General features: G+C 35.0%; 1 long non-coding RNA gene across 2 annotated transcripts; it reads left to right on the top strand.

The window, feature by feature from the left end:
• The first annotated feature begins 1200 nt into the window (after positions 1-1200).
• LOC116069826 lies at positions 1201-8337 on the top strand. 2 transcript variants are annotated; one of them, XR_004110151.1, is made up of 3 exons: positions 1201-1266; positions 4493-4554; positions 8097-8337. It is a non-coding gene; the product is annotated as an uncharacterized LOC116069826 (long non-coding RNA). The 2 variants fall into 2 exon arrangements; XR_004110150.1 differs by lacking the exon at positions 1201-1266 and adding an exon at positions 1508-1667.
• The last annotated feature ends 4496 nt before the right edge of the window (positions 8338-12833 follow it).

Here is a 12833-nt window from a genome sequence, read left to right as displayed (position 1 = left end):
CATCTCTCCTGTCCCTCCACATACCTGATCCTAAGCTCCCCATTCCTCTCCCACTCTCCCTTCCCCTCCCTCCAGCTTTCTCCAACCATCTGATGACTACTAAATTCCCTACTTCTAAGTGAGATTCAACCATCATCCCTTGTGCCTTTCTTTTTGTTTAGCTTCTTTGGATCTGAGGAGTGTGACGTGGGTGTTTATTCTGTATTTTTTGACTAAATTCATTTATAAGTGAGTACATAATATGCCTATATTTTTGGATATCCTCACTCACGATCATATTCTCAAGATCCACCCATTTTCCTGCAAAATTCATGATGTCTTTGTTTTTAATAAGTAGATAGAATTTTATCATATTTTCTTTATTCAGTCTTCAGTTGAGGGACATCTAGGTTGTTTCTGGCTATTTTGAATGAAACTGGAATGATGATAGTTGAACAGCACTCCTTGTGGGATGGTGGAGCATCTTTTGGATATATGGCCAGGAGTGGTATAGATGGGTCTTGATGATGAACTATTCCAAGTTTTCAGAAAAACCACCAAATGGATTTGCAAAGTGGATGTACTTGTTTGCACTCCCACCAGCAATGGAGAAATGTTCCCTTGCTCCACATTCTGGCCAGAATATGCTATCACTTGGGGCTGTGATCTTAGCAATCTGATAGGTATAAGATGGGATGTCAAAGTTTTCATTAGCCTTTCATTGATGACTAAGGACTTTGAACATTTTTAAGGACTTCTCAGCCATTTGAGATTCCTCTGTTGAGAACTCTCTGCTTAGCTTTGTGCCACATTTTAAAATTGAGTCATTTTTAGTTTAAGTGTTTAATTTCTTGAGTTCTTAGTAAATTTTTATATTAAGCTTCTGTCATGCCTTTAATACCAGTACTTGGGAGGTGGATTTCTAAGTTCGAAGCCAGCCTAGTCTACAGAGTGAGTTCTAGGATAGTCAGGGCTATTCAGAGAAACCCTGTCTTGAAAACAAAAACAAAAACAAAAGCAAACAAACAAACAAACAAACAAAAACAAATAAGCCTCTGTCAGATGTAGGGTTGGTGAAGATCCTTTCTCAATATGTAGGCTGCCATTTTGTCTTATTGACAGTGTCCTTTGCCTTACAGAAGCTTTGCAGTTCCATGAGGTCCAATTTATCAACTGTTGATCTTAGAGCATGAGCCACTAGTGTGTGTTTTTTTTTTTTCAGAAAATTGTCTTCTGTACCAATGTACTCAGTGGTATTTCCTTGAGCCACTTGGAATTAATTTTTGGGTAAGATGATAAATATGAATCTATTTGTATTCCTCTATGTGTAGATATACAGTTAGACTAGCACCATTTGTTAGATATAGTTTATCTCCTCAGTGTATGGTTTTGTATTCTTTATCAAAAATCAAGTGTCCATAGGTGTTTGGGTTTAATTCTGGGTATTAAATTTGATTCCATTGACCAATGTTTCTGCTTATATACCAATATCATGCATTTTTGTCACTATTTCTCTGTAACACAGCTTGAGGTCAAGGATGGTGATTCCTTCTGATGCTCTTTTATTGTTCTTGAATGCCTTCAATATTCTGCATTTCCATATAAAGTTTAGGATTGCTCTTTCAAGTTCTGCAAAAAAATTATTGGCATTGTGATGTGGACTGCACTGAATTCATAGGTTACTTCTGGTAAGATGGCTATTTTCACTATGCTAAACTTTATTTTTTTTTATTTTTATTAGATATTTTCTTTATTTACATGTAAATTTCTCCTTTCTCAGTTTCCCCTCCAAAAAACAAACAAACAAAGAAACTAAAACAACAAGAACAAATCCCTGTTGCCTCCCCCCCTCCCCATGCCTGCCACCCCACCCTCTCCCACTTCTTGGCCCTGGCATTCCCCTACACTGGGGCACAGAACCTTCACAGGTCCGAGGTCCTCTCCTCCTATTGATGATTGAATTTGTAATCATCTACTATACACGTGCTGTCAGAACAATCAGACCCCTCCACGTGCAGTCCTTGGTTGGTGGTTGAGACCCTGGGAGCTCTGAGAGTGCTCTTACCTATACATGAGCAAAAATTCATCCTGTATTCAAGAAACCCAAGGATTGTTGATGGATCTTAAACTGAAGGAATGAACAACCAATAACTGTACCTACTTGGGATCCATCTCATGAGCAAACACCAATCACTGACTCTCCTTATAACACTTTGTTATGCTTGCAGTCAGGAGTCTAGCATGACTATCCTCTGAGAGGGTTCCCCCCGCAACAGACTGAGACAGATGTGGACAATCTCAGCCAAACAATAGATGCATTTGGGAACTCTTATAGAAGACTAGGAAGAAGGATAGCAGACCCCAGATGGGGTAGGATTCCATAGGAATTACTGACATAGTCAAGTAATCTGGACCCTAGTGGTATCTGAGACTGACCACTAACCAAAGAACATACATAGACTAGACCTTGACCTCCCTGCACATGAGTAGCTGATGTGCAGCTTGGTCTTCATGTGGGTCATGGCTAACTCAGAAGCTGTTGCCTCTATGTGCAACATAGGCTTGTTCTTCTAGCTCTTCCTTTACTTTAATAGACAGAAGTTTTACAGGTCAAATAAAACACTTCATTTCTATTTATTTTATATGTTTTATCTTGTTAAATACTGCCTCATATCATCATTCTATTGACAATGAGGGGTCATTCCTTCTTATTCTATCAAACTATGCCCAACTTTTATAAATTTTAACAATCAAATGTGTAAATCTATGATATCTAATTTAATTTTTACATGGTATTACATTATTAAATATAAGATCAATTACATGATTTACCATGAGTATCAGAACAATTAAATCTAAAATTTATTTACATCGTAATTAAATGGAAGAACAGGATTCACTATGATGATAAAAATTACATACATATATTGTATATTATATTATATATGTAAATCATATATATAATATGTAAGTATAGTATATATAAATATTTATCTATAACCTTATACCATTCTCTTTCTCTATCCTTACTAACTTATGCTACACTCCATCTCTACTTTTCAAATGTCACAGTCCTCTTGAATTTATGTATGTTATAAGTACATATTAGTTAACACATATAGGAAAGATCTTGTCTTTTTTGCTTGTCTTATTGTCTTTTTGCTTTTGTTCCTGTTAAAATGAGTATTGAGACAGCTTAATTTTTAAAGTTTTCATAAAGAAACATGTATACTTGTAATATAATGTTAATATTTGTAGATATCAGTGTGTAATATCAATTAATTTAAATATAAATAACTAAATTTTAAAATAAGGGTATGTAAAATATTTAATTGCTTTTGACATATATAATGTACCATTATTGAGTAGTCTTGCTTTGCTGTCTTGTAAATAAATCTTCTAAACTCCATTCACTTCAAATGTAAATATTTTAAAATTTTTCCTTTGTGGTGCATGGGTATATCTATGTTTGCACATATACATGATAAACACTTCTTTGTATGTATGAGTAGAGGCTAGAGGTTGACATTGGGTCTGTGTCAGGAGCGATAATAGAACAAGCTAATAATGAAAAGGTGATGTTCCTGAGATGATTTCACCTTAGATTATATCTATGACAATGCTCCAACAGGAATGGCCCAGGAGATTATCATTTTAGGAAAGATTCCTGCTGTTAATATTCATTTCCTGTTATTATTAAGCACATGTCACGATCACTAAGTATAAACCCTTTGAGCAGTTCTTTGCAGATCTACAAAGATGTACTGCTTTGCAGTGATGTTATATAGACAAATAGATGACTTAATTCTTAATAATGATCCTATAAGGATTCCTAACATTATATCAGTATTTACTACGCTGTTTTATAGTGAGACTGTTACTAGGTCATTTTCTGATTGTCAAAAGTTCAATGAGAACTCCATCGGTCTCCCATTTGTCACCAGTTAATCGCTTCTAGATAGTAAACAGAATTCTACTACTATGAGCACATTCTAAGATGTTGTAAAACAATTACCAATGGTCATAAAACTGGAACTAATTATTTATAGGTGCTAGAACAAAAGATAAAATATTGACGAGGTTTATCTATGCAAAACTCCACTACTGAGTTATGTTTTTTAACTTTCAGTGAACCTGCAGAGCTGTGACGGTGATGAATGCTTAGCCAGATAATTACTCCTGTTGTAAACTTCCATTTCAATTTAGGATTGGAATTTTATGTGTGAACTTGTGATAAACTTTTTACCATGTGACCAGGTATTCTGAAAAGATGTATATGCACGTCCAAAGCACTTATACAAAGAGAACACTCAGAGGAACTGAACTAAGGAAAACGTCTTTGGACAGAACACTTCGTAGACAAAGAAGAGAAGTGAGAGGAAATTTTCCCTTGACCTGCTTAGGATCTTTCTGCTTTTCCTCCTTTTTTTTTTGATAGCTTTCATAGGAAACTTTTTAGAACTTAGTAATAAATGCTTTAGTCACTTTTATTTTTTATCTTTTTTCTTGACAGGGAATTCCCTTTACAGAAGGATATATAACAGTCCAAAAGAGGCAAACAAATATACTGGCATGGTATTCACTTATCTTTTGTTCATTTATTGATAACTTGATTAAAAATAGATTTTTAAAAAATTTTATTTAATCTCTTTTTTCAGTCCAGATTTGATTCCCCTCCCTGTCCACCCTTTGGCTATTCCACAACACATACCTCCTCACCACCCCTGACTCCAGGAGGATGTCCCCATCCTCCTACCCACCCCCATCCCGCTAGATCCCCCCACTCCCTGGGGTCTCTAGTCTTTTGAGGATTAGGAACATCTTCTCTGGCTGAGTCTAGACCTGGCAGTCCTCTGCTCTATATGTTTTAGTGGCCTTATATCACCTGGTGTATGCTACTTGGTTGGTGGCCCCATGTTTAAGAAATCTTGGGAGAACAGGTTAATTGAGACTGCTGGCCATCCTACAGGAATGCCCTACTCCTCAGCTTCTTCCAGCTTTTCTCTAACTCAACCACAGGTTTCAGCAGGTTCTGTCCACTGGTTGGGTGTAAATATCTGCATCTGACTCTTTCAGCTGTTTGTTTGGTCTTTTGGAGGGCAGTCATGATAGGCCACTTTTTGTGAGCACACCATAGTCTCGGTAATAGTGTGAGGCCTTGGAGCCTCCCCTTGAGATGGATCCTAATTTGTGCCTGTTACTGGAACTTCTTTTCCTCAGGCTCCTCTCTCTCCATTGAAAGAACTTCCACCCTTGTAGTTCTTTCAGACAGGAACAATTATGGGTCATATATTTTGACTGTGGAATGGCAACCCCATCCCACACTTGATGCCCTGTCTTTATGCTACAGGTGGACTCTACACGTTCCCTATCTCCAGTGTAGGGTATTTCATCTAAGGTCCTGAGAGTCTCTCACATCCCAGATCTCTAGTACATGCTGAAGGGTTCCCTCTCTTCCTAACTCCAGATGTTGCCTGTTTTCTTTTTATTTATTTATTTTGTTTTTGTTTTTGTTTTTCGAAACAGGGTTTCTCTGTGTATCCCTGGCTATCCTGGAACTCACTCTGTAGACCAGACTGGCCTTGAACTCAGAAGTCTACCTGACTCTGCCTCCCAAGTGCTGGGATTAAAGGCATGCGCCACCACTGCCTGGCTGCTTGTTTTCTATTTTTCTGCAGGCCCTCAGGGCTTCAATCCTCTTCCCCCTGACCCAACACCTGATCATGTTACCCTCTTTCCCAACATATCCCCTTTTCCACCCAGGTTCCTCCAGCCATCATAATGTGATTGCTTTCTTTTCACTCACTTGGGCTCTTTGGCTTATTAACATTTCTGAGATCTGTGGATTGTATCTTGGGTATTTGGAATTTTTTTCTGCTAATATCCACGTACTAGTGAGTACATGATGTGCATGTCATTTTGTGTGTGAGTTACTTCACTCAGGATGATATTTCTAGTTCCATCCATTTGCCTGCAAAACTCAGGATGTCATTGTTCTTAATAGTATTCCATTGGGTAAATGAACCACATTTTTTGTATCCATTCTACTGTTGTGGGATATCTGGTTTTTTTCCAGCTTCTGGCTATCACAAGCAAGGCCACTATGATCATAGAAGGAACATATGCCCATAAGGCATGGTTGGCCATCTTTTGGGTATATACCCAAGAGTAGTATAGCTGGGTCTTCAAGTAGATATATTTCCAATTTTCTGAAGAATCTGCAGACTGATTTCCAAAGTAGTTTTTCCTGTTTGCAATCCCACCAGCAATGGAGGAGTATTCCTCTTTCTCCACAGTCTCACCAGCATCTGCAGTCACCTGAGGTTTTGATCTTGGCCATTCTGATTGGTGTAAGGTGGAACTCAGGGTTGTTTTGATTTGCATTTCCCTGATAACTATGATAAATGAACATTTCTATAAGTGCTTATTAGCCATTCAAGATTTTCCTCTTGTAAATTCTCTCGTTAAATCTATACCCATTTTTTTTTATTGGTTTGTTTGGTTTTTTGGAGGTTAGCTTCTTGAGTTCTTATGTAATTGGTTTATCTACTATTAAACCCTATATCACTTTTGTTTTCTTAGTGTAGTAACAAAAGATACTGGCATTCAAATATTTAAATCAAATATACCGAGAGGATAAAAAAGCAGAACAGGAGAAATTTACATGTAAATAAAGAAAATATCTAAAATAAATAAATAAATAAATAAATAAATAAATAAATAAAAAAGAAAACGTTAGCTTTAGATAGGCATTCACGAAAAAAAAAAAAGCAGAACAGATATAGAAAATAAACACATTTGGTATTCCTGTGCTGAAATATATGGTATAGCAGTGTTAAACATTATGTGAAGATAGGCTGTGATTGGATTTGTGAAGCTTATGAAAACTCGATGGCATTTAATGATATATGTATGGCTGTGATGTGTCAACTGTTAAAAAATTATTACAAATATATGAAAGAACAACAGACAAACAGAAATAATACTAGCAATAAATTTCCAGAGTATATTATACATGTCTTTCAAAAGGAAAGAATCTTCATAACATTGATATTATTGCCATTTATTAACTTAAAAGGGAGCCAAGAAAAGAATAAAAATAGACAAATACAACTACATAAAACTTAATAATTTACATATTCACAAATAATAAAGAGAAAAACTGAACAGGAAACTGAAGGATATATATGTAAATCAAATCAGGAATGAAGTTAAAGTAAAAACCTAACAGAAGTCCGTAAAATCAACCCCCCAAACTGCAACCAATGAACCCGATACTCTCAAATGACTTGCTACCTGTTTTGTGGTCCCATGTTTGATAGATTTCAGGGGTCCAGATTAATTGAGACTGCTGGTCCTCCTACAGGTTTGTCCTCCTCCTCAACTTCTTTCACCCTTTCCCTAATCAAACCACGAGGGTCAGCAGCCTCTGTCCATTTGTTGGATGCAAATATCTGCATCTGAATCCTTCAGCTGCTTGTTGGGTCTTCCAGAGGGCAGTCATGCTAGGTCCCATTTTGTGAGTGCTCCATAGCCTCAGTAATAGTGTCAGGCCTTGGGACCTCTCCTTGAGCTGCATTCCTCTTTGTGCTTATCACTGGAACTTCGTTTCCTCAGGCTCCTCTCTCTCCATGGAAAGAACTTCCATCCCTGTAATTTTTTTTTCAGACAGGAACAATTATGGGTCAGAGTTTTGTCTTTGGGATGGCCCCCTCCCTCATGTGATGCCCTGTCTTCCTGCTGGAGGTGGGCTCTATAAGTTCCTTCTCCCTCCTGTTGGGAATTTCATCTAAGGTCCCTCCCTTTGAGTCCTGAGAGTCTTTCACCTCCCAGATCTCTGGTGTATTCTGGAGGGTCCCCACAACCTCCTACCTCTCAAGGTTGCCTGTTTCCATTCTTTCTACTGACCCTCAGGGCTTCAAAAACTAGTTTTCAATAAATACAATTATGCTTATACAATTTTAAATATTAAAGTTTGTTTTATTTCCAAGTATTTTACAGTGTATAATGATTTGATTCTTTTCCTCCCAATGAAGTTATTATTTTCAGTGCCTTGTCTAAGATGTTATTGAAAAGTCAATAGATGTAATTTTATAGCTACTCCTATGTGTTTGCAGGATATTTATACTGCAAAAAAGTGCTCACCTATAAATGGAGAGATCATGTGATATTGTGGAGAAGGATCATTTCCAGTGACACTGCAGAATGAGAATTGTGAATTTTGAAGTCAACACTGTGATTATGTGGGTGTGGCGAATTGAAGCCAGTTATGCTTAAAGGATAACAACTCCTTTAACAACTGAGAGACCTCTCTTAAAAGGTAATAAAAGCAGAGGTAGAGTAAACTTTTTACTTCCAGTTTTAGTATTATAAATATCTTGATTTCCTGATTTCTTATTTGTTTGCAAAGTACATAATATAAAATGTTTCATTAAGGAAAGCAGTAAAAGTATACAAAACACAGAACTATGAAACATGCACATTTGACAAACCGTAGTTGAATGCTTGAAATTTAATAAATTTAAGTTAAATTTACTCCATATCGAAACGTAATGCACGGATTGCTCATTGTGTGGCTTAAAGTGCAAAGTAATTTGTAGGAAAGCATGTAGTGATCATGAATAGGTATGGAGCGTTTCTAACAACCAAGAGATGGAGGAAAGCTGGTAAGACTTGGAACACCTTGAGACACTAGATGTCAGATGTTCATATTGTATTCACACAAAAAAATTAATTTTGCCACTGTGCTTCCCAGTGCTAACCAGAAACAATCTAAGGTTGAGTGGAGACTAAGCTGTTGGAACCCAGGGTGTTATTAAGGGTTGAGTCTGCAGCCTCAGCATTGAACCAACAAGAGGAAGTAAATGATCTACAGCCCTGGCCCATCAATATGAAGTATTGCTTGGAAGAAAATGAAATACTAACCCACTCACTCTCTATGTGTCTCGCGACGAAGCCCATTAGCATGGCAGCCACTTACCATAGAGTGTAAAACAAGTGAGTACATAAATATATCAAATTATTCTCTTACATCGGGTAAGAGATTTTGCTGCACAAATTCTAATGATCCAACTTCTGAAACAGCATTTCTATACAAGCCCAGAAAGAATCCCATGAACACATAATCATGCCAATGTAAAGAACAAAGACAAAAGCACTATTGGAGTTTGCTCACTTCCAGTTTTAGTGAAGTTCTGTGTGTAGAAGAATGAGTTGGGGATTGATAGAGCAAGAACTCAACATTTCCCTTTTCCTTCTGACTGTGCATGTATTTGCACATACACACACATTAGAGTACATCACACACACTCATACACACTTACATGTATGTATATAATATTTAATTTATATTAATACATATCTAAGTATACATATATGCATATATTTTATATGCATGTATAATAGCATATATTATACAATGTTAAGTATTATAAGTACATATGTATATATAACAATTTTTTGTTTAGAAAGGATTCTGAAACCTGCAGGTGAAAATAGAATATTAGAGTATTACATAAGAAAAAATGGATCAAATTCAGTTTGTCCACTTTGCACACAGCCCTTATTTTACTATGGATTTTTTTTAGTTAATGATTTATTAAAATTTTTATGTAAGAGGGGTTTTGTTTTGCATGAATAAAAGTATAAGACATGTATACCTTGTGCCTGCAGCTCCCTAAAGAAAATACTACTTCAAATGAAACTAGAGTGGTAAAAAACAAAACTTGGACATTTTCAAGATCTGCGAGTGTTCTCAACCACCAAAAAATCTCTCCAGCTCCCTTTTTATCCTTATTATGGAATCTTGAGTTTATACATTGTCTTTGATTTTGTATGTGTACTGATAAACATTTTTCAGGAGAATTCTGAATACTATTGATACACAGATGACATCTATTTAGTCTGAAGTGAACATTCTGTTTAAAATTTATGTAGCAAGTAAAGGGAAAATGTATTTTATTATATTTGTAATCTAACTAAAATTTGAAATTCTGGTAGTATACAGTGGGAAATATAGTCTAAAACATCAATAAAGTCTCATGAGGACTGGAGATGAGAAGGCAGCTAAAAAATTTAAAGCTTACTGATTGTAGTACTTTTCATTCATCATTTTTATATGTATGTATACATTTGTGTGTACCTGTGTGTGTGTGTGTGTGTGTGTGTATAGGAACTGATTCTCTTTGTTATTTATAAGATTCAGTTTCATGCATCATCCTTTGTTCTGACCCCAGTATTGTTAAATTGCATGTGTTGGGATATTCAAAAGCAAAGAAAAGAGAAGATTGAAATAAGTAAGGGGGAAAGGTAGAAGAGGTAGGCTTAAGTGACAGGCTTAGAAATGTCGAAAATACAGTAATCATCTTGTTAATTCACCAAACACTGATAAATTAGTTTAAAATAGCACATAATTGTATGGGATATTATCAATCTCTTTAGAAAAAATTTATGAAGTCTATTACTTTCATGAATCAATCTCTTTGATAATTTAATGAATTTATTTTATAATTTATACTATATATTGTTCTATATTAAACCATTATTTAATATTTTTATACTGATAAGCATCAAATCAATTGATTTTTAATACTCGAATTTAATTGCTAATGTACTAATTTATACCATTTAATGTACAGGGACAAATTTTTTTATTGTGTTTTATAACCATTTAATACCTATAGTAGTTTGAATAAAAAGAACCCCTTAGGTCCTAAGGGAATGGCACTATTAGAAGGTACAACCCTTTTGGAATATTTGTAGCTTTCTTGGAGATAGTGTGTCACTGAGGCTTTGAGGTTTCAGATGTTCAAATCAATCCCTGTGTCACTCTCTTTTCCTGTTGTCTGCTTATCTAAATGTATAAATGTCAGTTAGCTATCTAATACCATGTCTGCCTGCATCATACCTTTCTTCCCACAATAATGAAAGTGGACTAATCTTTTGAACTGTAACACAGTCCTATTAAATATTCTCCTTTATAAGAGTTGCAGTGCTCATGGTATCTCTGCAGCAATAGAAACTTTAACTGTAATAGTCTCTAATTTTAAAATATTTCTGTCAGCAATATAGAAAAACTAAATTAAAGTAGTCACTCTGCTACTAAAAGATATTAGATGTTTGAGGCAAACACTTTCAGAATGTATTATAGATTAAACTCAATTTAATGAAGTTTCCAGTAGTCATAATGAATTTGATTAAGTCTATCATGCCCTAAAAGGAAAGTAAGACACCATTATAAAATCTGATTTAAGCAAGAATTAAATAATAAAAATTTATTACATTTGAATGTTTAAATATGTCAAAATATTTTCAATATAAAAACACAATGTCTTTATTTAAAGAAAAAAAACAACTGCCAATAAATCACTTATACAAAATAGCTATGAGCATTCTCTTTGTAAAATACAGTGTGAATAATGGGATTGTTGTAAGATTTATGTCAGGATTTACAGAGTGTAATGGAACTTAACTTGACATCTATATCCAGAGCTTTAATGGGTTAAATGGGATAAGATCTAAGAATTCCTCCTTTACAATACTGCATAAGAAGCGTAATTAAATGTAGCCATGGAGTTAAACATTTGTCTCAGTGGTAGATTTTTTTCCTAGCAGATTCAAGGTCTTAAGTTTAATTCTATTGAAACTCTTATGCAAAACAAAGACCAAAAATTTTGGTTTTAGCATTGTTAATAACTTATATCTTCATAACAAACTTAGATTTGTTTTATCGTGTTGGTAATGGAATATTTATCAAATCTGAATACATGTACTTAGAAATAACAAATGATATTTGACTAGAATCAAGAATAAAACATGTTGAAAAATTAAATTATATAATATCTGTTTTTTTCTAGTATAAATTTCTGTGTCTTATTTCACTTCAATGTATAAATCAAGTTTTAAGGGGGACTTATGATGATTCCATGCCTAACAATTACTATAGTTGGACAAAAGTAGGCATTAACTTCCTTGAAATTACCTATCAGCAGGAAAAGAATTACAAAAGCAGACACAAGAGTCAGAAAACAATTTGTTTCTTACAGTTAGATGTGCCATTAAAATACTAAGGTAATAGTTACAATATTATATTTATTTTTATATATTTAATATTATATATGCATATATATTATACATACATATGTATATATGCAGAGGACCTGGTGCACACCCATGTTGGCCATTTGCTTGCTGTTTCAGTCTCTGTGAGCTCATAATGCGACGTGATTTGTTGATTCAGGGGTCTTTGTTCTCCTGGTGTTCTCCATCCCTCAGGTTCTTAGAATCTTTCTCCCTCCTCTTCTTTGAGATTCCTTCAGCTTTGAAGGTAGGTATTTCATGGAGACGTCCCATTTAGACACTCTGTATAACTCTATGTATAACATCTGAATGTGGATATCTCCATATGTTCCCGTCTGCTGCCAGAGAAAGTCTTTCTGATAATGACTGGATAAGACACAATCGATGAGTATAGAAGAATATAATTAGGAGTCATTTTACTGATCTTTGAGTTATTGTTCTTATTGAAACCAATGATAATTTTATATTATCCTATGTCTCTACACTATGTAGCCTCAGGTTCATGGTTTTCCAAACAGTGTTGGCCATGGGTTCTCTCTTACAGAATGAATCCTGTCTAACTGTGATATGACAGATTTTTACTTCATCTTACTATATTTCATTTTGTCATTTTTCATCATTTCATAGAAGCCTGTTCTTTTCTAATGAGGTACAGAAAGTAAGTGCATTTGAAAACAAGGGTATGGGGGGAGGAATTGAGAGGAATAAAGGGAAGCAAAACTAAAATCAAGTACAAGTGAAAACAATCTATTTTCAGTTAAAAAAAGTAATTTCTT

This window comes from Mastomys coucha, unplaced genomic scaffold (assembly GCF_008632895.1).
Source record: "Mastomys coucha isolate ucsf_1 unplaced genomic scaffold, UCSF_Mcou_1 pScaffold1, whole genome shotgun sequence".
Classification (NCBI taxonomy): Eukaryota; Metazoa; Chordata; class Mammalia; order Rodentia; family Muridae; genus Mastomys; species Mastomys coucha.
This window is presented reverse-complemented; position numbering and strand designations above follow the sequence as displayed.